Below are 27,494 nucleotides of genomic sequence, written 5' to 3'. Positions count from 1 at the left end.
TTCTATGATAAACATGTAAATAATCTATCTTTTTTTGTCCCCTATCTTAGATGCACTATTTCCAGGACATGGAGTAGCATTTCGGGACCTACAGCAAGACGTTGGATGAAGGCACAGGCCTAGGAATCATGCACATACACAGAAACATTTGCCCAAATTATAGAGGTAACCTCCTTTAGTATGCCCAGAGGAAGGGCAATACAGTAGCCATGGATTCCCTACAGGTTTCCTCCCCTCTGGAGGTTTTTCCTGTCCTGAGTATTAGTTACTGTACGCTCTTTGTGAGTGATGGGAGGTTACAAAAAAATCCCCTACACAAACATTTTAATAAATTATAAATAAAGTTCCACTTTTTTTAAACTGTTCTTTGACTTGTTCGACTCATTTATTTATTTCTGTGTGTGAAAATAGAGTTAGCAAAACATGAATGACCAAAGCTGCTCTCCTGCACGATCTGCATAATGCGGTGCAGAGAGAGGCAACTGGTGCTGGGTGGTGCAGTTTATGAGGCAAACGTAGAACACCCAGCAAGTTCCATGCACAAGCCTTTTTCTGATGAATGGGACTCATGCAGGGAACTTGCTAGGGGTCATACGGTTGCAAAGGATCAACTTTTGGGTACATGAACTGTCCCTTAAAGGGGTACTCCGCCTCTAGATATCTTATCCCCTATGTAAAGGATAGGGGATAAGATGTCTGATCAAGGGGATCCTGCTGCTGGGATCCCAGCAATCTCCATGCAGCAACCAAAATTCTAAATAGTATGTTTAGATCACTGGTTCCTTTGACAGGATTCGTGACATCATGCCACACCTTCTTGTGACATCACACCACCTCCCATAGACATAAATGGAAAGGGCGTGGCGTGAGGTCACGACCCGCACCACGAGAACCCAGAGTTCTAAATATATTATTTGGAACGCCGGGTGCTGCATGAAGATCGCGGGGGTCCCAGTGATCAGTCATCTTTTGTCCTATCCTTAAGGTAGGGGATAAGATATCTAGGGGCGGAGTACCACTTTAAGGAATTAGAGAGTGTAGGCATGCCTTAGAAGCAGGTAGAAAAAGAACAGCTGGGAGAAATGACAGGAAACAAAGCAATTTTTGGCTGGGACCGATTTTGGGTGTGTTCTGGCCAATTAAAGGAGAACTATGGCAAAAATGAACTTATCCCCTATCCATGGGTTATGGGATAAGTAGCTGATCGTGGGGGGTCCCCCTGCAATACCTGGGATGAGACCCATCGCTCAGTGAGAAGCGCGCGATGCAGAAGTCAAATCTCAATTTCCCTGGACCCCCCACCTTCCTTCATGTCCACCACAGATGCCCCCAGACTGCTGTCTCTTACAGAGTTTTATGCCCAGAAATGGTTGGCTACTCACTTTGTCAGTAGATTCTCATCCTAAGTATGAAGACAATCGGGGAAATGTACCTGTGGAGAGGAAATGTTGTCCAGTTGCTCTTAGCAACCAATCAGATCACTTCTTTTATTTTTTCAGAGGTCTTCTAAGGAATAAAAGAAGCAATCTGATTGGTTGCTATGGGCAACCTGATGAAAACATCTTTTTTTTCTTTAACAACTACAGTACTACAACTCCCATTGTAGTGTGTCTGTTCAACCTGTGCCTCCTCCAACCCTGACCCTTAGGGGGGCACAGACGGACCACACTGGGGGTACCGCACTGTAGTACTTTCATTTTTACAGTTCCCCTATAACTCTGCAGCTTCGGTAGAAGTATGAGGCTCAGCCTTAGAGTCAGTGTATCTGGCTGCTCCGGTGTTCTTCTATTTTACAGCCTGGACCCTGTTCTCCTCCACACTGGTCCCTGTGGTCCGGTCAGATGGTTCTGGACTGGGGCTGAACGGTTGCTTGAGGGATTTAGTGGCAGATTTGTTTGGGACTTCAGTTGTTGGATGACCTCTCTCTTCAGTGGCTGGTGATATTCGTAGTGCAGAATTTACAGGTGTTACGTAAAAGGGGTACTCCGGGGGAAAAACATTATTATTATTATTTTTTTTTTAAATCAACTGGTGCCAGAAAGTTAAACAGATTTGTAAATTACTTCTTAAAAATCTTAATCCTTACAGTACTTATCAGCTGCCGTATGCTACAGAGGAAGTTGTATAGTTCTTTTCGGTCTGACTACAGTGCTCTCTGTGAGTAGGAGCACATCTCCATAGTAAACTTCTCCTACTCCGGACAGTTCCTGACATGGACAGAGGTGTCAGCAGAGAGCACTTCCTTTAGTCCAGAGAAGTTCAGTGTGTGCAGCGAGCGGGTGCCTCCCTTTCTGAGCTCCTCCAGACTTCCAGAGGCAAAGCAGCAGGTGTTACATCAGCCTTTCCCAGGAGCATGGCAGGCTCCTCAGGAGAGCCTCCCTGCATGGAGTCTCGGGCCTCCACTTCTCGTTCTTCCAGGCTGGCGGGGAGTGGAGAGAAAACTGCAACAGCCAATGTTCCGGGCGGAGGAAGAAGATCTAGCAGAGTCTGCAGCAATGCAGGCTCTGCTCCTCCGGCAACGGGTGCCAGCCAGAGATCTGGTGGAAAGAAGGCGAGGAGGAAAAGTGTGGAGTTGTGGGCTGAGAGAGGGCCCAAAGAGTCCAGCGAGACCTACTGCTCTCGCATGGCCGCAAGGTTTGCGGAGTATGACCATTGCGGCAAGGAGCTGAAGATGGCCAGAGAGGATCTACGGGTGTCTCAGAATCTGGCAAATACGGGGTCCAAAAAGAACCGTCCAGAATGAAAGAAAAGGATCTCAGCACTGAAAAGCGAAATTGTGAAATTAGAGATGCGGAGGGCAGAGATCATTGAAGGGAGCGGCCTCTTCCGGGAGAAGCTGATCAACGAGGATCGGTTTGCCGCCACGAAATCCCCAGGTAAGGTGGAGGTGGATGATGGGGAGAGTAGTGGGGGTGAAGAAAGTGAGGATGGTGGTGAGGAAGAGGAGAAGGTGGTGGAAAGTGCAGTTGTGGAGAAAGATGCTGTGCCTGCAGCCCATACCACCCAGGACAGCTACATTGAGCCGGCACAGGTGGCACTTCCACTTACTGATAGCGATGAGGATGATGCGGAGAGTGAGGCTGGGGGATTGCTGAGGGCTTTAGTGTTACAGGAGTCCCCAGCCCACCTCCAGAATTTCACTTTTGGAGAAGACCCATGTGAGGATGTGGCAGTTAAGCATAAAGCTAAGAATCACAAGATGCAGGAAACTGTACAGTATGTCTTTGTTCCTTTCCAGCAGTCTGGGCCAGCTGCAAAGCTGGTTCAGGCTGCTGGGCCCCCCAGACTGCCAGACCCTGTTTCTGTGGTGGAACGGAGCCAGCATGGGGGGTACAGCATGGCGTCAGTAAAGGCTGTGGACGTAATAGAAGTGAAGCCCACCCATCCTGCCGGTAGGGAGGGGCAGGATGGGCTCATGGCGAGCTATGCCGCCGTGTGCTCGGGGGGCGGTTCCCCGAGTTCTGTGGGCACTACCGGCACTGCAGAGCACTCCCCTGTGAGGGGGGGGGGAGTGTCCGGGTGCTGGTGGCAGAGAGTGGTAGGTCCATGTGCTCGGGGGGCGGTCCTCCGAGTATAGTGTGTTCTGCGGGCACTGCGGGGCACTCCTCTGTGAGGGGGGGGAGTGTCCGGGTGACGGAATCATCCGCAGAGCCCGTGCGGTCGAGCAAGGCAGGTGCTGGCATTGTGGGAGGAGCTGGGGTGCGCCCGGTGGGGCAGCCTCAGACTCTGATAATAACATCAGCCATGGAGGAGGAGCCATCGGTGTCGACCCCAGTAGCAGCAGCAGCAGCACCTAAGCCAGAGAAAAAGACCATTCTGAAGCCAGCAATACTACATCTCCCAGCCAGCCCAGAATCTATTAGTCAGGTCAAGAGTGCAGGGTGGGTGAATGCTGAGTGTAGTAGTGTTGTGGATGAGAGGAGTGTATGTGGGAGTGTCAGTGGAGTGAATGTTGGTGGGAGTGGTAGTGGTATAAATGGTAAGTCTGGTGTGGATGAGAGTGGTGGTGTGAATGGTGGTATTAGTAGTTCTGGGTCTGGTCTGGCTGCCCCCCCCCCGGTAGTGACTGCTCCTAGGAGCTATGCCAATGTCACTGCCGGGGGTTCAGGGGGGTCCCCGTCTCCGGCCGGCCCTGGGGGCCATTTGCAACAGCGCCTCCTGGAGGCTTTACGCAGGGGTGACAGGTCGATCGAGGTAGAGGGAAGGGGTGAGGTCGACCTGTCTTTCTGGATAGAGAGACACGGTTTGGGAGCTTTCCGAGAGCGGAATGGGGAGGTGGTCTGTTCCCTCCCGACACCCGGGCAGGACAATAACTGTAGGAATTTGGTCCGTCTGATTTGGAGGGGCGAGGATGCGTGTCCACCTCGCGCTAAAGTGGTTGAGCTCCTCCTTCAGATGGAATTCAGGGCGAGTGACATCTTTGCCCTGATTCACCCCTACGGTTCGTCTGAGTTTGACGTCAGTTTCGTTCGGCCAGAGGGTCTTGAACTCTTCTGGTCAAACTACGAAGTGGCGAAGAACAAACCCGACTGGCGGAATTTCACCGTAAAGGCGTTTTCACGTCAGAACTCTGTCAAGAAAGTGACCCTTTTGACCCGTAACGAGTCGCTTTCTTGTTATGACATCATGACCTGGCTCGGTCGGTATGGGGATGTGATGAACATGCCCAAGAAAAATTTTGATGAGCATGGGATCTGGTCTGGGGCCTGGACGTTTTCCGTCAAACTCAAGCGTTCAGGCAGTACGGTTGCCCACATTCCGTCAGCTGCCTTCCTTGGACGTGATAGGATTCAGGTCTTCTACCAGGGGCAGCCTAAGGTCTGTCACAGGTGTGGCAGCCCCACCCACTTTAGCGCAGCCTGTACTGTGCAGGTCTGCGCTTTGTGTGGTGGGGTGGGTCATCTGGCCGCATCCTGTCGGCAGATCTGGTGCCACCTGTGTGGTGTCCTCGGACACCCTTTTAGCCGTTGCTCTAGCGCCTTCACCCGTGCGGCGGCCGCTCCGGCTGAGGAGAGCTGTGAAGTTGCCTCGGCTGGGGAGGGTACGGGCAGGGATGGGGGCGCAACAGGGCTAGTGAGGAGGAAAAAGGGCCCCGCCAAACTAAGGTGGGAGGAAAATCGTAGAAGGAGTAGGGAGCTGGAGAGTGCCCAGGTGGCGGGGGTAGCTTCAGCCCCTGCTCCTGAAGCTGGCCCTGTAACTGCTGAAGCCCTGGAGGAAAATGTGCTAGATGAGGAGATCAGGAGACTGCGTAAAGAGGATGGCAATATGGCCGACCCTTCTGATTCCTCCCACTATGAAAGATTGGATGAGGATAGTGGGGAGAGGCCTAAAAAGAAAGATAAGGGAAAAAGGAAAGGGAGAAAGAAGAGGTCAGAGTCATCTGTTCCTTGTACTACGGGCCAGGTCCAAAACGGAAGCCTGACTGCCCCCCTCTGATTGACCTGTCAAACCGGTACCTAGTCCTCAATACCATCTCCTCCCCCTCCTTGGAGGGGGAAGGTGAGGGCGGGGTGCCTAGGAAGAAAGAGCCTCTGGGGGGAACTGGGCCCTGTCCTGTCGGGATACCTTCCTCGGAGGGCAGGGCTAGACCGGGGCCGGATGGAGACGGGGATCAAATGGATCAATCTGAATCCAAAAAAAGGTCTAAGTGTGGTCCTGCCCTCTCGTCTTCTTCAGGGGGCGAAAAAGAAAGGGAAGCAAAAGTAAAGGGTGTGGCCGTCTAATTTAATCACCCTGTATGGCGGCACTCACCCCATTGACGCTGGCATCTATTAATTGTGCCAGCATAAAGTCGGATACGGCTAGATTTGCAGCCTTTGATTTTCTCGGCCATGTTGAAGCTGATATTTTCTTTTTACAAGAGACCAGGTTGTCAGATCTAGCCTCTCTGGTAAAAGCCAGAAGAGAGTGGAGGCGCGGCCCCTCCCACTGGTCTCTTGCGGCTGAGCCGTATAGTGGGGTGGCGGTCCTTTTTACCGCTCCTGTTGAATGCCGACGGGTTATTGAATTAGAAATGGGGAGGTGCCTGATCTTAGATGTCTTCATGAAGGGACAAGAGCTCCGGCTCATTAACATCTATGCCCCGCAAACTAAGCGGGGCCGTAAAGATCTCTTTATGAGGATTAAGCCCTTTCTTTTTATGGCAAGTGATCTTTGGAGGGGACTTCAATAATGTCACGAGGTCCCAAGGTAGGAGAGGGTCCAATGGTCCCCTGACTTGCGATAGTGTGGCACTGATTAGCATATCTAGAGAAGCTCACCTGGAGGATGCCCACATCCGGAGCCCCTCGGGCCACGCGGGTTTCACCTATCATCAAGGTAGTCGCAGGTCTAGGATAGATATGTTTTATTTAAAGGAGGAATCCGTCTCTTCCGAAGTGTCCGTGGTTGAGGTGGAGTTCTCCGATCATTGTATGATTTCGTTTTCCCTGAATGTTTCAGAGACCCCGCGGATGGGAAAAGGTTATTGGAAGCTGAACTCGTCCCTCCTGGAGGAAGCGGAGATAAGACAGTCCTTCGAGGTTTTTCTTCAGAGTCAGGTACCTTTACTGGATCTGTGTAGTAATAAGCTGGAGTGGTGGGAGATATTCAAGAAGCGGGTTACGGGGTTCTTCCGCCAGCTCTCGAGCCTCAGGTCTCTGAACAGGTATCGCCTGTATCAGGGTCTGAGGAGGAAACTCGAACTTCTCGTCTCGACTTGAGGTAGCCGAGAGGATATCTCCAGAGTGAAGTCCTTGCTGATGAGGTGTCAGTACGATAGGCACGCATCTTTGGTTTTTGAGAGGGATTACGGGAAGTACCACTCACCCGACCCTTACAGAAACTGCAAGATGTCAGTGAGTAGTAAAGTCATTTCATGACTGATTGATAGTACAGGATCTCTGAATCGGTCCAGATCAGGGATCTTGGAGGTTGTCAGATCCTTCTACTCGCACCTCTTGGGGAGGAAAGATCTGGATCGGGATGTGATGTGATGTCTGGTTTCCTGGCTGAAACCATTCCTGAGCCAGGGGTAGACCCCTCTCTTGGCGTTTTGGCAGAAGAGATCAGGGAAGAGGAAGTGAGAATGGCGATCGAGGGGCTTGCCCCTAAGAAGTCGCCAGGTCCGGATGGCTTAACATCCGAGTGGTACAGGACCTTTAAGGAGTCTTTAGCTCCCCTCTTGACTGAGGTATACAATGAGTGTCTCTCCTCTGGCACTCTGTCGAAGTCAATGAGGAGGTCAGCCCTGATTCTTCTGTCAAAGGGTAAAGATCCCAGCCGTATTGAGAATTGGAGGCCCATAGCTCTTCTCAATACGGACAGGAAGCTTCTGGCCAAGATAATGTTTAATCGGTTGGTGAAGTTTGCACCCCGGCTCCTTTCGGGGGCACAGCACTGCTCTGTTCCAGGCCGAAGCACCTTAAGTGCTGTCCTTAGTGTCAGGGAGGCAGTGGAGCGGAGTAGTGCAGGTCTCTGGAAGGGGTACTTGCTGTCCTTGGATTAGGCCAAAGCATTTGATCGGGTGAACCACGAGTACCTCTGGTCCGTCCTCCAGAGATATGGATTACCGAGTACTTTTGTTAATTGGCTTAAGATCTTGTATGCAGGGGCACAGAGTTTCCCGCTGGTGAACGGGTGGTCTGGCCGCTCTTTTGAGGTGGGATCCGGAGTCCGTCAGGGTTGTCCTTTGAGCCCGCTCTTATATGTGCTCGCGATCGATACCTTTCTTAGGAGGGTGAGTCGTGGACCATTGGCTGGAGTCAGGATGAGTCTGGCGGAGCTGGCTGTCACCCAGAGAGTGGTGGCGTACGCTGACGATGTCACTATTTTCGTCTCCTAGAGAGAGGAGGTCGATGTGGTGATGTCGGAGGTGGACCGCTACTTGGAGGCATCCGGGTCTATGATCAACCGGGATAAGTGTGACAGTTTCTGGCTGGGAGGGGGGGATCCCACGTTTGATCTCCCGGACACCCTTCCAGGGCCCCAAGAATCAGCAAAAGTCTTAGGCATCACATTCGGCCAGGATGATTATCCCACCAAAAACTGGGATGGTAAGCTCCAGGATGCCGCTCAGAAGGTGGACCAGTGGAAGGGTTGGTCAATGAACCTCAGGGAAAGGTTACACCTGATCAAATCGTACCTGCTCCCCTTGTTTATCTATCTGGGCAGCGTATGTATCTTGCCAGAGGCTTACTACACTAGGATCTACAACCTGTTTTTCCAACTGTTATGGGGGAACAGGATGAACCTAGTCAAGAGGGTGGTTATGTACCACACGAGGAGACTAGGGGGTTTATCTATGGTAAACCCTGTGGTGTTCTTTACGAACACCTTCTTGAAAGCTAACATCGCAAACCTCTGGAAAGAGAGGGCTCCTCCGTGGGTAATCTCCTCCAGGGAATGATTTCGGCCTTTCTTCCAGGAATGGGAGAGAGGAGGGCAAGTGAAGGACCTCCGTACGCCCCATGGATATCTTCCGGCTTACGCTACCCCTACTCTGAAGGTGATACGTCGGTGGGGTCTGGGAGTGTGGGAGATCAGGACCCAGTCAAGGCAGTTCCTTGACAAACGGGTTCTGTTCACCCATTTCCAGATGCCTCTGGCGCTCAGGGACTGCCCAGGTCGGGATCTGAGGGTGGGGTTGTACCTTTTAAACATGAAAAGGATCCCCCAGAAGTTTTGGGACTTGGCCTGGCGCTGCTTTCAGGGGAAGCTATATGTGAGGGACAATTTGAAGTGTAGGAACTCTGATGATCGGGGATGTCCACGAGAAGAGTGCGGGGACACTCTGGAAAGCATGGACCACTTCCTGCTTCATTGTCCCTTTAATATAGGGATCTACAACCGGGTGGGTGCTTCCATCGGCTGGAGTCAACTTGCCGGCCTTACCTATCCGGAGTGGGCTTATGGGGCATTTAGGAACCTGGGTGGCCGTGATCGGGGCACTTTATTCTTAGTTAGCTTAGTGGTTAGGTACTACACGTGGAACGCACAGTGTTTAGTGTCGACCCAACAGAAAATCCTCTCCGAGGTGGAGATCTGTAGGAATATCACTGGTGACCTCGGGAAGATCAGGTCTTTGTAGTATGGCAGTCTTGGTACCAGTAGGGCTTCTCTCCTGTGGAGAGGTTTTTCTTTTGATGTGCCCTAGGTACTAGACCTTTTAGGTAGAGTACCTTTATTTTGGTTAGGGGCAGTGCTATAGGGATAGTGATAGGGTAAGAGCAGGGTCAGTTTTATTGAAGGGATATAATTAGGAAAATTGTAGGGGGGAGTTAGGGAAAGAGTTAAAAATTATTTTGATGTATCAAGTCTGCCATCCTTCTCCCTGGTGGTGGGCTAATGCATGTGCACGCTAGCTTTTTGTTTTGTTTTGTTTTAAGCTGATATGGTAAGAAGGGCTTACAGGCGACCACACCTGGGCCTAAGATGGTTTTGGTTCAGTGTGTATATGTTAGTATGTATAAGTTTGTAAGCTGGTTGGGAGGAGTGCTAGGTGGGGAGGGTGTATTTGTGGGTGGTGGTGTTTTGCTTTTCTTTTGGGGACCTGACATGGGTCAGGTATGGACTCTGACCCATGTGCAGGAGGGGTGGTGTGGGAGAGGGTACAGTTTTAGTGTAGGGATTTTGGTAGGGTGTTCTATTGTTTTTGTAGGTTTTCTGTAGTGTATACCGTATTTATCGGGGTATACCACGCACCGGCCTATAACACGCACCCTCATGTTACCAAGGATATTTGGGTAAAAAAAGTTTTTTACCCAAATATCCATGGTAAAATGAGGGTGCGTGTATGCGCGTGTATACCCAGATATACCCCCAGGAAAGGCAGGGGGAGAGAGGCCATCGCTGCCCGCTTCTCTCCCTCTGCCTTTCCTGGGGTCTAGAGCCCTGCTGCCGGCCCTTCTCTCCCCCTAGCTATCGGCGCTGCTGCCCGTTCTGTCCCCCTGACTATCTGTGCCGGCGCCCCATTGCCGGCGCCAATAGCCAGGGGGAGAGAAGCGGCGCCGACAGCCAGGGGGAGAGAAGGGGCAGCGGCACCCATTGCCTGCGCCGCTGCCCCGTTGCCTCTCCCCATCCCCGGTGGCATAATTACCTGGGTCGGGTCCGTGCTGCTGCAGGCCTCCGGCGTCAGGGGGACAGAACGGGCAGCGGCGCCGATAGCTAGGGGGAGAGAAGGGCCGGCAGCAGGGCTCTAGATCCCAGGAAAGGCAGAGGGAGAGAAGCGGGCAGCGACGGCCTCTCTCCCCCTGCCTTTCCTGGGGGTGTATCGGCGTATAACACGCACATAGACTTTAGGCTAAAAATTTTAGCCTAAAAAGTGCGTGTTATACGCCGATAAATACGGTATATTTACTTTTAGTTAAATACTATATTATTATGTTCATGTGATTTTGTATGTATATTGTTTATATATAGTTTTTTTTTTTTTTTTATATTATAACATTACAGTAGTTATGGCAGTCGGACCAGTTATTATGTTGTTACGTGGTTTATTTGGTTTATTTGGTATGGTGTATGTGTTTTAAATTAGTAATTTTTTTTTATTTAAATTAAAAAAATTTTTTTTGTAGCCAGGAAGTGCTAAATTCTATGTTTATATTGCTAAGCCAAGTTGTGCTTTTATATTTTATTTTATTTTTTATTTTTATTTTTTTGTAGCGGTGTGCTTGTTATATTTTCTGTTCTGTTTTCGCGTTGTGTTTCCCGAGTATGGATGGTTTTGAGTTGTAGCCAGGTAGTGCTAAATTTTATTTTCATATTTTGATAAGCCAAGTTATGCTATTTTTATGTTCATTTTTGGTATGTGTGTGAGTGTGTTGTTTGGTTCAGTTAGGCTGGGTTCACACCACGTTTTCTTAAATACGGTTCCCGTATACGGTTTGGAGGAGGGGGGTGGGGCTTAATCGCGGCGCCCGCACTCAGCCATATTTGGGAACCGTATTTAATGCAAGTCTATGAGCCGACCGGAGTGAACCGCAGCCTCCGGTCGGCTTCGTTTTCGGCCGTATGCGGTTTCCCGACCGCAGGCAAAAACGTGGTTCACTTCGGTCGGCTCATAGACTTGCATTAAATACGGTTCCCAAATACGGTTAAGCCCCACCCCCTCCTCCAAACCGTAACCGGGAACCGTATTTAAGAAAACGTGGTGTGATCCCAGCCTTAGGTGGGCTGGCATATTTTAGTTTTTTTTTTTTTTTTTTTTGTAAAGCTGGGCTGGCCGGTTAGGCAGGGTTTTGTTTTTGTGTTTTGGTACCAGTTAATTTCTTATTTATGTTATAGCTGGTTAAGCTTGTTTTGTGTTTTTGTATAAGTTTTGTACTTTTATAATAAAAAAGAGTGTCAGCAGAAAGCACTTCCTGTGGAACACAGCAACTGTTGGGTGTGTCTGACTTCCAGAGTTTTCCAGAGAGAGAGGATTGAAGCAGTGTTTCCTACAGCCTTTTCCCCAGGAGGGTGGCAGCTTCCTTGGGAGAGCCTCCTGCTATGGAGCCCCAGACTTCCACCCCTCGAACTAGGCCGACGGGGGGTGGGAGTGAGAGCTACGGCCGATTCCCAGGGTGAGAAGATCCAGCAGGCTCCGCAGTAATGTGGAGCCCACTCCCCCGTTCGTCGCTGGAAACCGCAATGGGGCCGGTAAGAAGCTTATGATTATGTCTTCGGGGACTGTGTCTGATATTATGGAACCCCAGCAATGGGGGGTGAAGGGACCCAGGGAGTCGCTAGCTACTTTCGGTTCCCGCATGCAGGCAAATCTAGTAGAATATGAGCAGCTGGGAAAAAAGCTGAAAATCATAAGGGAAGACCTGACGTTTGCTCGCTACCAAACAGATAACTCTGCCAAGACTATGAGGGCTAAGTTTGCTGCCAGGGTGTGTGAGCTGAAGGCAGAGGAGCAGGAGGTGGTGAGAGCCCGAATGCTGATTGTAGAGGGAGCGGGCATGTTTAAAGAAAAATTAAAGAATAAAGACCGCTATAAAACCATGCGGACCCCTGTGAAGGAGGAAGAGGATAGTCAGGGGGAGGAAGAGTGCTTGTGTGTCACGGAGGAGAAGATGGAGGAAGGTGGTGAGGGAGATGGCGGCAGTGAGGGTGATGAGATTGAGGGGGATGAGTGTGATACCCCGTGTACCCCTAAGACCTCTGTCACCCCGAGTGCGTATAACATCAACCCTGCCCAAGTTGCCTTAAAAGGCCACCTCTGAGGAAAGTGACAGTAATGATGGCGGTGACAGTGGACTGGTCTGTGGTGGGCTCCACCCACCCGTCTGGAAAATTTCAGTTTTGGCCCGGACCTGGGCCCTGAGGAGAGGAAGAGGAAGAAAAAGAAGAAGAAAAAGGCTGTGGAGCAGATAAAGTTTGTTTTCTCTCCTATCCAGCAGTCTGGGCCACCTGAAAAGTTGGTTCAGGCTGCTGGGCCCCCCACCCTGCCAGATCCCGCTTCTGCTGTGGAACGGGACCAGCACGGGGGGGTACAGTGCTGCATCCAACATGGCCGCAGGTGCTACACTCAAGTGTCCTGCTGGTAAGGAAGAGCAGGACGGGCTAATAGTGGGCAATAGTTATGCAGCAGTTTGCAAGGGGAGCAGTTCCCCGAGTATTGTGGGCAATGTTACTAGCCCTGCGGGGCACTTCCCTGAGAGGGGGGGAGTGTCCAGGCACCTGAGGTGTGTGGTGAGATCTTCTGCTCGGGGGGCGGTCCCCTGGGTGCTGCTAGTAGTGTCGATGCTGCGGGGCACTCCCCTGAGAGGGGGGGAGCGTCCAGGTTTCAGAACCTGCTGCTGAGCCCGTGCGGTTGGGCGCAGTGTGTGGCGCAGGCACTGCAGGGATCTCCCCTGTGAGAGAAGGGAGTCCCTGCACATCAGTGGCAGGAGGAGTGGTGGAGGTGCGCAGGAGGAGTGGTAGAGGGGCAGCCTCAGCTTCGGGAGGTGATGTCGGCGGTGACATCTCGAATGGAGGAGGAATCAGCGTCGCCGACAATGGCAGCCGCCGGTGACCTGAGAATGTACAAAAAGGCCAAGCTAAAGCATGTCCAGGCCAGCCCAGAGGTAGTGAGTGAAGCAGCTGCTGATCCCAAAAATACTGTCAATAAAAGCAATGTTAATACAAGGTGTGTGAAAGATGGGAGTTTTAGTGCTGTAGATGAGAGGGGTGTTTGTGGCAGTGGTAGTGGTGCAGATGGGAGGAGTGCTAGTGGTGCAGATGGGAGGAGTGGTAGTGGTGTAGATGGGAGCAGTGGTAGTGGTGTAGATGGGAGGAGTGGTAGTGGTGTGAATGAGAGTGGTGATAGTGGAGTGAATGAGAGGAGTGGTAGTGGTGCAGATGGGAGGAGTGGTAGTGGAGTGATCGGGAGGAGTGGCAGTGAAGTGAATAAGAGTGGTGATAGTGGAGTGAATAGGAGGGGTGGTAGTGGTGTAAATGAGAGGAGTGGTAGTGGTGCAGATGGGAGGAGTAGTGGTGTGAATGAGAGTAGTAGTAGTGGTGTGGATGGTAGGAATAAGAGTGGCTTTTGTGGCAGTACAGGTGGCCTAGGCGGGGATGTAGGGACTGTGTCTGGTCCGGCTGCCCCCCCCCCCCCCCCCCCTGGTCGTCAGGAGTTATGCAAGTGTGGCGGCTGGGAGTTCAGTATAATCTTTACCTCCTGCATCTGGTGAAGGTCAGTTGCAACGGCGCCTCCTGGAGGCACTAAAGAGAGAAGAAAGGATGCTCCAGGTAGAGGGAAAGGAGATGGACCTGTCTTTTTGGGTGGAGAGACATGGTCTGGGAGCATTCCGAGAGAGGAATAGGGAGACCGTATGTTCCCTCCAGACACCCGGGCAGGAGGTAGGTCACAGGAATGTGGCCCGTTTGGTCTGGAAAGGCGAAGATGTGTGCCCCCAAAGGGGCAAGGTGGTTTAGCTTCTTTTCCAGATGGGTTTCAGGGCTGGGGACATCTTTGCCCTGATTCCCCCCTTCGGCTCCTCCGAGTATGACGTCAGCTTTGTTAGGCCGGAAGGACTAGATCTCTTTTGGTCTAATTATGAGCTGATGAAAAACGAGCCCGGATGGCGAGATTTCGCTGTAAAAGCGGTATCTCGACAGAGTATGGTAAAGAAAGTGACCGTTTTGACCCGTAACGAGTCACTTTCTTGTTATGACATTATGACCTGGCTGGGCAGGTACGGGGAGGTGACGGACATCCCCCGGAAGAACTTTGACGAGCACAATATATGGTCTGGGGCCTGGACGTTTTCCGTTCGTCTCAGGCGTTCAGGCAACACGGTCAACCACATCCCTTCGGCCGCCTTTCTGGGACGCGACAGGATTCAGATCTTCTACCAGGGGCAGCCGAAGCTGTGTCACAGGTGTGGTGACCCAAACCACTTTAGTGCCAACTGCACTCAGCAGATATGCGCCCTCTGCTGTGGGGTGGGTCATCTGGCGGCAACCTGTGGGCAGATTCGGTGTAACTTGTGTGGTGACTCAGGTCCCCCGTTCAGCCTGTGTCCACGCTCGTTCTCAAATACTCTGACCGCCCCGGCTGGGGAGAGCCTAACGGTTGCCCCAGCGGGGGAGGGGACTAGTGGAGGAGAGGGGGCACCAAAGCCAGTGAAGGAAAAACATAAGACCCCCTCTATGCGGAAGCGAGAGGAGAAGCGCAGGTTGGAGAGGGCCCTTGAGAATGCCCAGGTGCTCGGGGTCCCACTCCAGACACTGGCTCAGAAGGAGGTCAGAATAACTCTGAGGCTTTGGGTGGGGCCGAACTGGATGAGGAGATAGGGAGACTGCGTAGGGAAGAAGGTCAAGATGCTCCTTCTTCAGTCATGCCTCTGAATCCGAAACTATGGATGAGGAGGAGAAGGAGGGGCAGACAGTAAATGGTGGCCAGGAAAAGAAGAAGAGGAGGAAGAAGGGTAAGAGTAAGGCAGTGCCGTCCTCCTCTTCAGTTGTAGCCTCAGACCATAGAAGGAACAACTCAGTCTCTGACCCTCTGATCGTCCTTTCAAATCGATATTAGGCCCTTGGGGATACAATCTCCCCTCCTCTTCTCGAGGGTCCGGAGGCAGTGCGGCCTCCAGGAGGTGCCGAGCCTCCTTCCTCTGGGGCAGTTTCCTCAGGGGCTGAGGTAACACCAGATGCTGGAGGTAAAGATATATATATATATCCCTGAGTTTAAAAAGAGGAAAAGGGTCTTCCTCCGATTCAGATGGGGGTGGAGGGAAGGTGAGGAAGAAGGTTTAAGGGGTGAGGCCATCTAACTCAATCACCCAGGATGGCGTCACTCACCCCACTGACGTTGGCATCCATTAACTGTGCCAGCATAAAATCAGATACGGCTAGATTCGCAGCCTTTGATTTTCTCGGCCGTGTTGAAGCCGACATTTTCTTTTTACAAGAGACAAGGTTGTCAGATCTAGCCTCTCTGGTAAAAGCCAGAAGAGGGTGGAGGCGCGGTCCCTCCCACTGGTCTCTTGCGGCTGAGCCGTATAGTGGGGTGGTGGTCCTTTTTACCGCTCCTGTTGAATGCAGACGGGTTATTGAGTTAGAAATGGGGAGGTGCCTGATCTTAGATGTCTTCATGAAGGGACAAGAGCTCCGGCTCATTAACATCTACGCCCCGCAAACTAAGCGGGGCCGTAAAGATCTCTTTATGAGGATTAAGCCCTTTCTTTTTACAAGCCGGCAAGTGATCTTTGGAGGGGACTTCAATAATGTCATGAGGTCCCAAGATAGGAGAGGCTCCAATGGTCCGCTGACTTGCGATAGTGTGGCACTGATTAGCATAGCTAGAGAAGCTCGTCTAGAGGACGCCCACATCCGGAGCCCCTCAGGCCACACGGGTTTCAACTATCATCAAGGTAGTCGCAGGTCTAGGATAGATAGGTTTTATTTAAAGGAGGAAGCCGTCTCTTCCGCAGTGTCCGTGGTTGAGGTGGAGTTCTCCGACCACTGTATGATTTTGTTTTCCCTGAATGTTTCAGAGACCCCCTGGATCTGAAAAGGTTATTGGAAGCTGAATTCGTCCCTCCTGGAGGAAGCGGAGATAAGACAGTCCTTTGAGGATTTCCTTCAGAGTCAGGTATCTTTACTGGGCCTATGTAGTAGTAAGTCAGAGTGGTGGGAGATATTCAAGAAGCGGGTTGCGGGGTTCTTCCGCCAGCTCTTGAGTCTCTGGTCCCTGAACAGGTATCGCCTGTATCAGGGTCTGAGGAGGAAACTCGAGCTTCTTGTCTCGACTGGAGGTAGCCGTGAGGATATCTCCAGAGTGAAATCCTTGCTGATGGGGTGTCAGTACGATAGGCACGTATCTTTGGTTTTTGAGAGGGATTTCGGGAAGTACCGCTCGCCCGACCCTTACAGAAACTGTAAGATGTCAGTGAGTAGTAAAGTCATTTCAGGACTGATTGATAGTACAGGATCTCTGAATCGGTCCATATCAGGGATCTTGGAGGTCGTCAGATCCTTCTACTCGCACCTCTTGGGGAGGAAGGATCTAGATTGAGACAAGATGTCGGCTTTCCTGGCTGAAACCATTCCTGAGCCAGGGGTAGACCCCTCTCTTGATGTTTTGGCAGAAGAAATCAGGGAAGAGGAAGTGAGACTGGCGATCGAGGGGCTCGCCCCTAAGAAGTCGCCAGGTCCGGATGGCTTAACATCCGAGTGGTACAGGACCTTTAAGGAGTCTTTAGCTCCCCTCTTGACTGAGGTATTCAATGAGTGTCTCTCCTTGGGCACTCTGCCGAATTCAATGAGGAGGTCAGCCCTGATTCTTCTGTCAAAGGGTAAAGATCCCAGCCGTATTGAGAATTGGAGGCCCATAGCTCTTCTCAATACGGACATGAAGCTTCTGGCCAAGATACTGTTTAATCGGCTGGTGAAGTTTGCACCCCGGCTCCTTTCGGGAGCTCAGCATTGCTCTGTTCCAGGCCGAAGCACCTTAAGTGCGGTCCTTAGTGTCAGGGAGGCAGTGGAGCGGAGTAGTGCGGGTTTCTGGAAGGGGTACTTGCTGTCCCTGGATCAGGCCAAAGCGTTTGATCGGGTGAACCACGAGTACCTCTGGTCCGTTCTCCTAAGATATGGCTTACCGAGTACTTTTGTTAATTGGCTTAAGATCTTGTATGCAGGGCAGAGAGTTTCCCACTGGTGAACGGTTGGTCTGGCCGCTCTTTTGAGGTGAGGTCCGGAGTCGGTCAGGGTTGTCCTTTGAGCCCGCTTTTATACGTGTTCGCAATCGATCCCTTCGTCCGGAGGGTAGATTGTGGGCCGTTGGCGGGAGTCGGGATGAGTCTGGCGGAGCTGGATGTCGCCCAGAGAGTGGTGGCGTACGCTGACGATCTCACCATTTTCGTGTCCTCGCGAGAGGAGGTCGATGTGGTGATGTCGGAAGTGGACCGCTACTCGGAGGCATCCGGGTCTAAGATCAACCGGGATAAGTGTGAGAGTCTCTGGCTGGGATTGGTAGATCCCACGTTTGATCTCCCGGACACCCTTCCAGGGCCCCAAGAGTCAGCAAAAGTTTTGGGCATCATATTCGGCCAGGATGATTATCCCACCAAAAACTGGGATGGTAAGCTCCAGGATGCCGCTCAGAAGGTGGACCAATGGAAGGGTTGGTCTATGACCCTCAGGGAAAGGGTACACCTGATCAAATCGTACCTGCTCCCCTTGTTTATCTATCTGGGCAGTGTATGTATCTTGCCAGAAGCTTACTACACTAGGATTTACAGCCTGTTTTTCCAACTGTTATGGGGAAACAGGATGAACCTAGTCAAGAGGGAGGTTACGTACCGCACGAGGAGACTAGGGGGTTTATCTATGGTAAACCCTGTGGTATTCTTAACCAACACCTTCTTGAAAGCTAACCTCTCAAACCTCTGGTAAGAGAGGGCTCCTCCGTGGGTACTCTCCTGCAGGGAATGGTTTCGGCCTTTCTTCCAGGAATGGGAGACAGGAGGGCAAGTGAAGGACCTCAGTACGCCCCATGGATATCTTCCGGCTTACGCTACCCCGACTCTGAAGGCGATACGTCGGTGGGGTCTGGGAGTGTGGGAGATCAGGACCCAGTCAAGGCAGTTCCTTGACAAACGGGTTCTGTTGACCCACTTCCAGAAGCCTCTGGCGCTCAGGGACTGCCCAGGTCGGGATCTGAGGGTGGGGTTGTACCTTTTAACCCCTTAAGGACCCAGCCATTTTACACCTCAGGACCCGGCCATTTTTTGCAATTCTGACCACTGTCACTTTAAACATTAATAACTCTGGGATGCTTTTAGTTATCATTCTGATTCCGAGATTGTTTTTTTGTGACATATTCTACTTTAACATAGTGGTAAAATGTTGTGGTAACTTGCATCCTTTCTTGGTGAAAAATCCCAACATTTTATGAAAAATTTGAAAATTTTGCATTTTTTTAACTTTGAAGCTCTCTGCTTGTAAGGAAAATGGATATTCCAAATAATTTTTTTTTTATTCACATATACAATATGTCTATTTTATGTTTGCATCATAAAATTTACGTGTTTTTACTTTTGGAAGTCACCAGAGGGCTTCAAAGTTCAGCAGCAATTTTCCAATTTTTCACAAAATTTCCAAACTCACAATTTTTCATGGACCAGTTCAGGTTTGAAGTGGATTTGAAGGGTCTTCATATTAGAAATACCCCACAAATTACCCCATTATAAAAACTGCACCCCCCAGAGTATTCAAAATGACATTCAGTCCGCATTTTAACCCTTTAGGTGTTTCACAGGAATAACAGCAAAGTGAAGGAGAAAATTCACAATCTCCATTTTTTACACTCGCATGTTCTTGTAGACCCAATTTTTGAATTTTTACAAGGGGAAAAAGGAGAAAATGTATACTTATATTTGTAGCCCAATTTCTCTCGAGTAAGCACATACCTCATATGTCTATGTAAAGTGTTCGGCGGGCGCAGTAGAGGGCTCAGAAGCGAAGGAGCAACAAGGGGATTTTGGAGAGTACGTTTTTTTGAAATGGTTTTTGGGAGGCATGTTGCATTTAGGAAGCCCCTATGGTGCCAGAACAGCAAAAATCCCCCATATGCCATACCATTTTGGAAACTAGACCCCTTGAGGTACGTAACAAGGAATAAAGTGAGCCTTAATACCCCACAGGGGTTTCACGACTTTTGTAAAAAAATAAAAATAAAATTTCACTAAAATGTGTGTTTCCCCCCAAATTTCACATTTGTGCAAGGGTTAATAGCAGAAAATACCCCCCAAACATTGTAACCCCATCTCTTCTGAGTATGAAGGTACCCCATAAGTTGACCTGAGGTGTACTATGGGTGAACTACAATGCTCAGAAGAGAAGGAGTCATATTTGGCTTTTTGAGAGCAAATTTTGCTCGGGGGCATGTCGCATTTAGGAAGCCCCTATGGTGCCAGGACAGCAAAAAAAAAACACATGGCATACCATTTTGGAAACTAGACCCCTTGTGGAACGTAACAAGAAATAATGTGAGCCTTAATACCCCACAGGGGTTTCACGACTTTTGCATACGTAAAAAAAAAATTAAAAAAATCACTAAAATGTGTGTTTCCCCCCAAATTTCACATTTTTACAAGGGTTAATAGCAGAAAATACCCCCCAAAATTTGTAACCACATCTCTTCTGAGTATGGAGGTACCCCATAAGTTGACCTGAAGTGCACTACGGGCGAACTACAATGCTCAGAAGAGAAGGAGTCATATTTGGCTTTTTGAGAGCAAATTTTGCTCGGGGGGCATGTCGCATTTAGGAAGCCCATATGGTGCCAGGACAGCAAAATAACCCCCACATGGCATACCATTTTGGAAACTCGACCCCTTGAGGAACGTAACAAGGCATAAAATGAGCATTTACCCCCCACTGGTGTCTGTCAAATCTTTGGAACAGTGGGCTGTACAACATTTTTAATTTGCACAGCCCACTGTTCCAAAGATCTGTCAGACACCAGTGGGGTGTAAATTCTCACTGCACCCCTCATTACATTCCGTGAGGGGTCTAGTTTCCGAAATGGGGTCACATGTGGGGTTTTGTTTTTTTTGCGTTTGTCAAAACCGCTGTAACAATCAGCCACCCCTGTGCAAATCACCTCAAATGTACATGGTGCACTCTCCCTTCTGGGCCTTGTTGTGCGCCCCCAGAGCACTTTACGCCTACATATGGGGTATCTCCGTACTCGGGAGAAATTGCGTTACAAATTTTGGGGGGCTTTTTTCCCCTTTACCTCTTGTCAAAATGAAAAGTATAGGGCAACACCAGCATGTTAATGTAAAAAGTTTATTTTTTTACACTAACATGCTGGTGTAGACCCCAACTTCACCTTTTCATAAGGGGTGAAAGGAGAAAAAGACCCCCAAGATTTGTTAGTCAATTTCTCCCGAATACGGCGATACCCCATATGTGGCCCTAAACTGTTGCCTTGAAATACGACAGGGCTCCAAAGTGAGAGAGCGCCATGCGCATTTGAGGCCTGAATTAGGGATTTGCATAGGGGTGGACATAGGGGTATTCTACGCCAGTGATTCCCAAACAGGGTGCCTCCAGCTGTTGCAAAACTCCCAGCATGCCTGGACAGTCAACGGCTGTCTGGCAATACTGGGAGTTGTTGTTTTGCAACAGCTGGAGGCTCCATTTTGGAAAGAGTGGCGTACCAGACGTTTTTCATTTTTATTGGGGAGGGAGGGGGGCTGTGTAGGGGTATGTGTATATGTAGTGTTTTTTACTTTTTATTTTATTTTGTGGTAGTGTAGTGTAGTGTTTTTAGGGTACAGTCACACGGGCGGGGGATTACAGCGAGTTTGAGCTGCCGCGCAAAATTTGCTGCATCGCAAACTTGCAGCCCGATACTCACTGTAAGCCCCCTGCCCATGTGAATGTACCCTGTACATTCACAGGGGGGGGACCTCCAGCTGTTGCAAAACTACTACTCCCAGCATGCCTGAGAATTTTTGGGAGTTGTGGTTTTGCAACAGCTGGAGGCACACGGGTTGGGAAACACTGAGTTAGGAAACAATGTTTCCCAACCAGTGTGCCTCCAGCTGTTGCAAAACCACAACTCCCAAACATTCTCAGGCATGCTGGGAGTAGCAGTTCGGCAACATCTTTAGAGCCAGATGTTGCCGAACTACAACTCCCAGCATGCTTGGAGTTGTAGTTTTGCAACATCTGGAGGACTACAGTTTGCAGACCACTGATACAGTGGTTCCCAATCTGTGCCCTTCCAGATGTTGCAAAACTACAACTCCCAGTATGCCAAAACTGTCCAGGCATGCTGGGAGTTGTAGTTCTGCAACATCTGAAGGGCCAGATGTTACAGAACTACAACTCCCAGCATGCCTGGACAGTAAGGGCATGCTGAGGATGTGTAGTTTTGCAACATCTGGAAGGGCACAGTGGTCTCCAAACTGTGTACCTCCAGATGTTGCAAAACTGCAACTCCCAGCATGCCCAGACGCCAAGGGCTGTCTGGGCATGCTGGGAGTTGTAGTTTACAGGGTCCTATTACAGCAATGCATGTCGCTTTACGGCGACGTGCATTGCTGTAAAGGGCCCGACCGCGGCTGAAGATCTACTCACCTGTCGCCGCCGCCGCCGTCTTCATCGTCTGGATCCGGGTCTTCAGGGACGAGGTAAGTACCGGGGCCGGTCCCCAGCACTCCCCCGTCCCCCGCCGCGTCCTCCGGTCTTCCTCCCGTCCTCTCCGGACTTTCAGGGGCCGGGCAGGACGGGAGGAAGTAACCGCCCCCCCTCCTGCGATTGGTCGGTTAACTAACCGACAGATCGCAGGGGATCGGAGGAGGTGGCCGGCTTGCCACCTCACTCCGATACTCCAGCATGGTCCTGGCTGTCTGCGACAGCCGGGATCATGCGAAATTACCAGGCGGTCGGGTCCCAGAGACCCGATCAGCCCGGTATCGCCGCAGATCGCAAGGGCGATTTCCCTTGCGATTTGCGGCGATCGCCGACATGGGGGGCCTACATGGCCCCCCTCGGCGTTTGCCCTGGATGCCTGCTGAAGGATTTCAGCAGGCATCCAGTTCCGATCTCTGCCCGGCGAGCGGCAGAGACCGGAAAACGCCATGACGTATGCATACGTCATGGGTCCTTAAGACCCAGGGTGTGAAGACGTATGCATACGTCATGGGTCCTGAAGAGGTTAAACATGAAAAGGATCCCCCAGAAGTTTTGGGACTTGGCCTGGCGCTGCTTTCAGGGGAAGCTATATGTGAGGAACAATTTGAAGTGTAGGAACTCTGATGACCGGGGATGTCCCCGAAAAGAGTGCGGGGACACGCTGGAAAGCATGGACCATTTCCTGCTTCATTGTCCCTTTAATATAATGGTTTAGAACAAGGTGGGTGCTTCCATCGGCTGGAGTCAACTTGCCGGCCTTACCTATCAGGAGTGGGCTTATGGGGCATTCAGGAACCTGGGTGGCCGAGATTGGGGCACTTTATTCTTAGTTAGTTTATTAGTTAGGTACTACACGTGGAATGCACGGTGTTTAGTGTCGACCCAACAGAAAATCCTCTCCGAGGTGGAGGTCTGTAGGAACATCACCGGTGACCTCGGGAAGATCAGGTCTTTGGAGTATGGCAGTCTTGGTAACAGTAGGGCTTCTCTCCTATGGAGAGGGTTTTCTTTTGATGTGCCCTAGGTACTAGACCTTTTAGGTAGAGTACCTTTATTTTGGTTAGGGACAGTGTTATAGGGATAGAGATAGGATGAGAACAGGGTTAGTTTGAATGGAGAGATTGGATTAGGGAGAATTGTAGGGGGAGTTAGGGAAAGAGTGTAAAATTATTTTGAATGTATCAAGTCTGCCATCCTTCTCCCTGGTGGTGGGCTAATGCATGTGCACGCTAGCTTTTTGTTTTGTTTTTAAGCTGATATGGTATGAAGGGCTTACAGGCGACCAAATTTGGGCCTAAAGTGGGTTGTGGTTCAGTGTGTATAAGTTTGTGTATAAGTTGGTTGGGAGGAGTGCTAGGTGGGGAGGGTGTGCTTGTGGGTGGTGGTGTTCATCTTTGGGGAACCTGACATGGGTCAGTTAAGGACTGGACTTTGTGAACTGTAAGAACGGTATGGACTCAGACCCATGTACAGGAGGGGTGGTGTGGGTGAGGGTACAGTTTTAGTGTAGGGTTTTTCCTAGGGTTTTCTATTGATTTTGTAGGTGTTTTCTGTAGTGCATATATTTTGTTTTTATTATATTTTATTTATATAGTATATTTAGTAATTTTGTACCTATATTGTGTTATATCTATATTGTTTCATATTGTTTCATGTTATAGCGTTATGGTAGTCGGACCAGTTGTTGTGTTGATATGTGGTTCATTTCGTTTATTTCAGTTATTTGGTCTGTTTTATGTTTTCTTTGGTATTTTCATTTGTCCCGGATAGAGGATCCAGTTCATTTGGACGTTTTGTAAGTGAATGTATGTGTGATATAATTATTTTGATTGTTATTATTATTATTTATTATTATTACTATTTTTTATTTTTTTTTATTTTTTTTTTATTTATAAGAAAAAAAAAAAAAAAAAAATTATATATATATATATATATATATATATATATATATATATATATATATATATATATAGGATCCAACAATAACGCAGCACTCCGAAGAACGGTGAAAAAAGTGTTGATTTATTCCTGTCACATCAGTACAGAAACGTTGCTTGTACTGATGTGACAGGAATAAATCAACACTTTTTTCACCGTTCTTTGGAGTGCTGCGTTATTGTTGGATCCTATTTAAACTGAGGACTTTTGGTCAAGAAGTTTTTTGGACGCTGGCACCCACACATCGAGTAGTGATGCAATACTTTTTTGGCTTATATATATATATATATATATATATATATATATATATATTTAAAAAAGATTAAAAAAATGTGAAAAATAAAAAAATAAATAAAAAAAAAATTAAAAATAAAATGTAAAAAAACATTTTTTTTTTTTTTTTTTGAGGTGTGCTTGCTACGTTTCTGTTTAGTTTTCTTGTTTCGTGTTCCCAAGTATGGATGGTTTTGAGTTACAGTCGGGTAATGATAACTTTTATGTTTATATTTTGACAAGCCAAGTTGTGCTATTTTATTTATTTACTTTTCTTATGTTCATTTTCGGTAGGTGTGTGAGTGTTTGATTAGATATTTTGGGCATATTTTAATATCTTAGTATTTTAGTATCTTTTTGTTTTTGGTTCTAGAGTATTTCTTATTTATGATATAGCTGGTTAAGCTTGCTTTGTGTTTTGTATTTGATAAGTTTTGTATTTTTCTAATAAAAAGAGTGTCAGCAGAGAGCACTGTGGTCAGACTGGAAAAAAATCCAAAAAGAAAATAACTTCCTCTGTAGAATACAGCAGCTGATAAGTATTGGAAGGATTAAGATTTTTAAATAGAAATAATTTACAAATATGGCAAATTTCTCCAACCTCAAGGTTAGTGTTTAACCACTTAAGGACCTAGGGCGTATGGATACGCTTTGACGTCCTGGTACTTAAGGACCCAGGGCGTATTCATACGCCCATGGGAATTTCGCTCCCCGCCGGGCGGGGACCGGGCCGGGTTGACTGCTGATATCAATCAGCAGGCACCCCGATCAAATGCCTAGGGGGGTCATCAGACCCCCCCCCCATTGGCAATCGGCGCAAATCGCAAGTGAATTCACACTTGCGATTTGCGCCAATTCCGGTCATACGGGTCTATTGTGACCCGGTGACCCGGAATAGAAGGGGGATCGCGGTTGTCTAAGACACCCAAGATCCCCCTGTAGGCATAGGAATGAGGTGGCAAGGTTGCCACCCCTGCTATCCCTGCTATTGGTCTGCTATTGATCGTCAGAGGCGACGACCAATAGCAGACCGGGGGCGGGGAGGATAACTTTCGTTTTCCCCGTCCTGCCCACCCACAATAAGCGGGGCAGAATGGGGAACCGAAGGGGGACCGGGTGCCGACGTCCACTTACCCATCCGGAGGCTGCGGCGACGTTGATCGGCGGGCGGCGTCACGTGCTTCTGAAGAGGACGGCTCCCGTGATCCTACGGAAGCCGGTAAGTTGATCTGGAGGGCTACAGTCTGAGACTGTGGTCTCTAACTCTAGCTCTCCAGATGTTGCAAAACTACAACTCCCAGCATGCCCAGACAGCTGTTTGGGCATGCTGGAATATGTAGTTTTGCAACAGCTGGAGGGCTGCAGTTTGAGACCACCATAGAGTGGTCTCTAAACTATATCCCTCCAGATCTTGCAAAACTACAACTCCTAGCATGCCCACATAGCTGTTACATTCACACGGACAGGTTTACAGTAAATTTCCTGCTTCAAGTTTGGGCTGCGGCAAATTTTTAGCCGCAGTGCAAACTCCTAGCGGGAAATTCACCGTAACACGCAAGTGTAAATGTACCCTAAAAATATTACACTAACACATAATAAAGAGTAAAACACTACATATACACCCCCTTACACTGTCCCCCCCCCCAATAAAAAAATTAAAAAACGTCTTGTACGGCAGGGTTTCCTAAACGGAGTCTCCAGCTGTTGCAAAACAACAACTCCCAGCATTTCTGGACAGCCAATGACTGTCCAGGCATGCTGGGAGTTTAGCAACAGTTGGAGGGACCCTGTTTGGGAAACACTGGCGTAGAATACCCCTATGTCCACCCTTGTGCAATCCCTAATTTAGTCCTCAAATGCGCATGACGCTCTCTCACTTCGGAGCCCTGTCGTATTTCAAGGAAACAGTTTAGGGCCACATATGGGGTATCTCCGTACTCGGGAGAAATTGCACTACAAATTTTGGGGGTCTTTTTTTCCTTTTACTGCTTGTGAAAAGGAAAAGTTGGGGGCTACACCAGCCTGTTAGTGTAAAAAAGATAAAAAAAATTACACTAACATGCTGGTGTTGCCCCATACTTTTTATTTCCACAAGCGGTAAAAAGAAAAAAAGACCCCCAAAATTTGTAACGCAATTTCTCCTGAGTACGGAAATACCCCAGATGTGAGCGTAAGATGCTCTGCGGGCTCACAAGGCTCAGGAATGAGAGCGCACCATGTACATTTGAGGCCTAAATTGGTGATTTGCACAGGGGTGGCTGATTGTACAGCGGTTCTGACAAACGCAAAAAAAAAAATACCCACATGTGACCCCATTTTGGAAACTACACCCCTCACCAAACGTGACAAGGGGTATAATGAGCCTGAACACCCCACAGGTGTTTGACGAATTTTCATTAAAGTTGGATGGGAAAATGAAAAAATATATATTTTTTCACTAAAATGATGGTGTTACCCTAAATTTTTCATTTTCACAAGGGAAAATAGGAAAAAAGCCCCCCCAAATTTGTAACCCCATTTCTTCTGAGTAAGAACATACCCTATATGTGAATTCAAAGTGCTCTGCGGGCGAACTACAATGCTCAGAAGAGAAGGAGTGCCATTGGGATTTTGTAGAGAAAATTTGTCCGGAATTGAAGGCCACATGTGTTTACAAAGCCCCCATAGTGCAAGAACAATGGACCCCCGATACATGTGACCCCATTTTGGAAGCTACACCCCTCACGTAATGTAATAAGGGGTACATTGAGAATTTACGCCCAACAGGTGTCTGACAGATTTTTGGAACAGTGGTACGTAAAAATGAAAAATTTAATTTTTCATTTGCACAGCCCACTGTTCCAAAGATCTGTGGGGTGTAAATACTCACTGCACCCCTTATTAAAATCTGTGAGGGGTGTAGTTTCCAAAATGGGGTCACATGTGGGGGGGTCCACTGTTCTTGCACCACAGGGGGCTTTGTAAACACACATGGCCCTGACCATTCCAAACTAATTCTCTTTCCAAAAGCTCAACGGCGCTCCTCCTCTTCTGAGCATTGTAGTTCGCCAGAACTTTCACAGAAAGAAAGCCGTTCACTGCGGCATCTTGGTCATTAGATCGGTCAGCCTGGTCCCAGCCGGAGTGGTTGTGGTGCAAAACTGTGCAGCTAGGAAAAAATCATCAGTAAGTGCCCACTGCATTCACCAGCACAGAAAGCCATGTATGCCAGCGGAAAGCCGCCACATAAATGCTGCACATGCTGTATGCCGCAACTATGCAAATATATCTAGCACAGCCTGCAGCCTGTTCACACCTATTGTGAAAACATTCATTTCAGCTGGGATTACACTTGGCGTGTTTGTCATAAAAAACACCATGTTCGCTGCGGGCACATGTTAGGTTGGATTCAATAGGGTAATATGAAACACCAAACACTAATGGGGGTTTCTTCATGCTTTTATGTTGTTTTTAGGCTATCAAATCTGTGGGATGCCGAGAGCATGTTTTTTGTTTTTTTTTGGGGGGGGGGGGGTATTTTCTCACTATTTTTGTTTTTTATAGAAATCCTAAGAATCACATGAATTGTAATGAGAAAAGCCAGAGGGGAAAAAAACACCAAAGAAAAAACATTTCCTATAATAATAATAATAATAATAATAATAATAATAATGATGATGATAATAATAATACACATTGGGACAGAT

This window comes from Hyla sarda, chromosome 7, assembly GCF_029499605.1.
Source record: "Hyla sarda isolate aHylSar1 chromosome 7, aHylSar1.hap1, whole genome shotgun sequence".
Lineage (NCBI taxonomy): Eukaryota > Metazoa > Chordata > Amphibia > Anura > Hylidae > Hyla > Hyla sarda.
This window is presented reverse-complemented; position numbering follows the sequence as displayed.